Raw genomic sequence first — 2,776 nt, forward strand, 5'->3', positions numbered from 1 at the left:
CCCGGCATTCATTCCTGCCTGTGGCAGGGGGTCAGGCTAAATTATCTGTTCAGGACCCTCCTGACCCTAGCTACTATGAAAGTCTTTGGTTCTAGTCCCAGCTTCACTGCTGACTAGCTACATAGGTCGGAGGCAGTTATGCTGTAGTCATATAGGGTGCTAACAGATTTGAAAAACAAAAAAAAGCAAACACTTTATTGGAAGAGGAAGCGCATTAATTTGACCTGGCTCTACAGCTTCTGTATAAATTGCTCGCTTCAGTGGGGCTTCTTGGTGCTTTTCTCTAATAGCCAATTCAATTATCTATTAGATAAAAGTGCCAGAGAAGCCCTGCTGAAAAGCCCAATCTATACAGGCATGGGGCGAGCTGGGACTTGCAAGTCCGAGGTAATATTCCATTTCCCTTGGCCTGTTGATGCGAGTTTCTCTCAGCAACCCAAGAAACAAAGAAAAAAACCCAGCTAACCAACCAAAAGCTGCAAGAAAGCTGCACAAAAGCCTTCCCACAGCTGGCTACACATATCAAGAGTCTTCAGTCATCTTTCAAAAGCACCCTCTATCTGAAGGTGATTTTTCCTTGCTTGCGTGTCTGTGCTATGCTGTGTGGGTCGCCTGGTAGCTGGTGCGCTTCCTAAGCTGTAACACATGGGGAGTGAGGTGGACCTTGCAGCGTGACATTATCATGCCCTCAACTCAGCGCTCCTGGGCTTTAAAGAGAAGCCGCAAGCACCAGACAACTCCTTGAATCAGTGCACACAGGGGCAGGGGGATCTCTCCTTCACATTTTCAAGCAGCCACTGAACAACACCTGCTGCTTGGTGCCCCCTGGAGCACCTAAGGGAGAGGGACCAACCTGCATGCTCCCCCGGCTGTCGCCCTGGCTGCCCCCCAGCATCAGTTTTCCACACCCAACACACAGGTTTGCTTGCCTGTGCCCCAGGACAGGCCTCCAGCTCCACCCGTCATGCGCTACTGCCCGAGGCCAAGCAACGCTCCAGAGCAGTGTTGCCAGGTGTACAATTATTATCATATTTGTAGGATAATTTCAACCCTCATACAACATATGACCAATAATGGCAAAAGTATTCAAAATGTAGCATAATTTTTGAGGCAGCTCATTGTTGTAGCATATGCAAAACCCAAGTCAGTCTTAGGGAGTCTGAACTGACTTTCGGGGCTCCTGTCAGCACTTTCTTATGGCTGCTCGCCTCGAAAGAAAGAAACGCTTCAACTTTGATGACACAGTCTCTCTCACTCACTCACCAGCGACCTCAATATAAAGCAAACAGGACAACTTATTTGCATGCTCATTTGCATATTTTTTCCGTGTACGATGTATTTCAGCAAATACGGCATTTCTGAGTTTCCGATACGATCATCTCTTATTTAAGACCTGGCAACGCGGCTCCGGAGCAGGCGGCCTGCACTTGCCTTGCAGCGACGCGGCGGCCTGGGCTGCAGCGCCGGGCCCGGGCGGGACGGCGGCTCTGCTTGCCGCTGCTCCAGCCCCGCTCCATGGTTGGTTGCCGTCCGCGTCTATCAATAGATGGACGGCTGCTCTCACCAAAGAACACAAGGGTGAGCCCCCACGTGACAGCTTCTGGTGGTGAGTCATGTGGCGGCGGGCCGGAGCCGGGAGCCGGGGGGGGGGTCTTGGCGGCGTACGCATGCGCGGTCGATGGAGGGGTATCCGGGGGCCGCCCTCCTATGACGTAGCATTCGCCTGCGGGCGGGGACACGGTTTCGAGCCTTTCCCGGGTTAGCGCGGGGCGGGGCTTCGCTCAGAAGCGTGTGAATGGGGTCGGCCCTCGGCGCGGGGGGGAAGAAAACCGCTGGGTTTCAGTGCGAAGCCCTAGCTCTGAGCCTGCTGTGGCGTCTCATTAGCTAGCTCTTGCACCCCTGCATTTAGTCACATCATGCACTAGATGTGGTGTGTTAGATCGCTTGCTTTCTGACATGCCTCAGGATGAAATATGAGGTGTAGTTTTTTTGTTTTTTGGGTTCTTTTTTTTTGCAAAAATATGTATTTCTCTGTATAAAACATGGACACACACGGGCAACTGGTGCCTCCTGCGTCTGCGGGGGCACCCATAGAAGTCCTTGCTGGTGTCGGCAGTGGGGACAGGGCTGGCGAGCACCCGCACAAGGTGGCGGGGACGGGGCTGGTGAGCACCCACAGAAGAGTGGGGATGGCCCTGTCGGGGGGGTACGTGCCTCCCCATGCCACCTGTACCAGTTGCCTATGCACACATACATATAACACATACACATCTATACATTTTCCGTCCTGTCTCTGTTCACTTGACAGTCCATAACACATCCACAATTAGCCATCATTACCCCTGTTACAATAACCACAGCCGCATGCCTGCGTGCTTGTCTCTGTCTCCTGTACTCATTACAATCAAGCGAATTGCTTCTGTGCTGTGCTGTGCTGTGCTGTGCCCTGCCCTGCCCTGCCCTGCCCTACCCCGCCCCGCCCCTTCCCCACCCTGGGCATGATAGTATGATGAGTCATATTTAACCATGACTGTGGGGAGTCATGCCATAAATAGCCATGTGGCATACAGTAGTCCAACCGCACCCCTAGGCATCAGTGTCAGCTCGTGAGGAAACAGCACTTCCTGGAAGGCGTCTCCATCCAGCTGAACCAGCCTCAGCTACCGTTGGCAAGACCCTCCCTGTTGTGCCCCCATAGGATATGCTGCTCACCCCAAATTCATCACGGTCTTGCAGATCAATAACAACTCTGTTCTGTGGTCTGTTAAATGCAAGT

The 2,776-nt window shown here is 52.8% G+C and overlaps 1 protein-coding gene across 1 annotated transcript in view; it reads right to left on the minus strand.

The window, feature by feature from the left end:
• The window catches only part of DCAF4 (DDB1 and CUL4 associated factor 4), an 18,911-nt gene extending 17,399 nt beyond the window's left edge, over window positions 1-1,512 (minus strand). The window contains 1 exon segment of the mRNA XM_006030362.3: window positions 1,432-1,512. The gene's annotated coding sequence lies outside the window, so the exon portion shown is untranslated.
• Window positions 1,513-2,776: the final 1,264 nt, after the last annotated feature.

This window comes from Alligator sinensis, unplaced genomic scaffold (assembly GCF_000455745.1).
Source record: "Alligator sinensis unplaced genomic scaffold, ASM45574v1 scaffold381_1, whole genome shotgun sequence".
Classification (NCBI taxonomy): domain Eukaryota; kingdom Metazoa; phylum Chordata; order Crocodylia; family Alligatoridae; genus Alligator; species Alligator sinensis.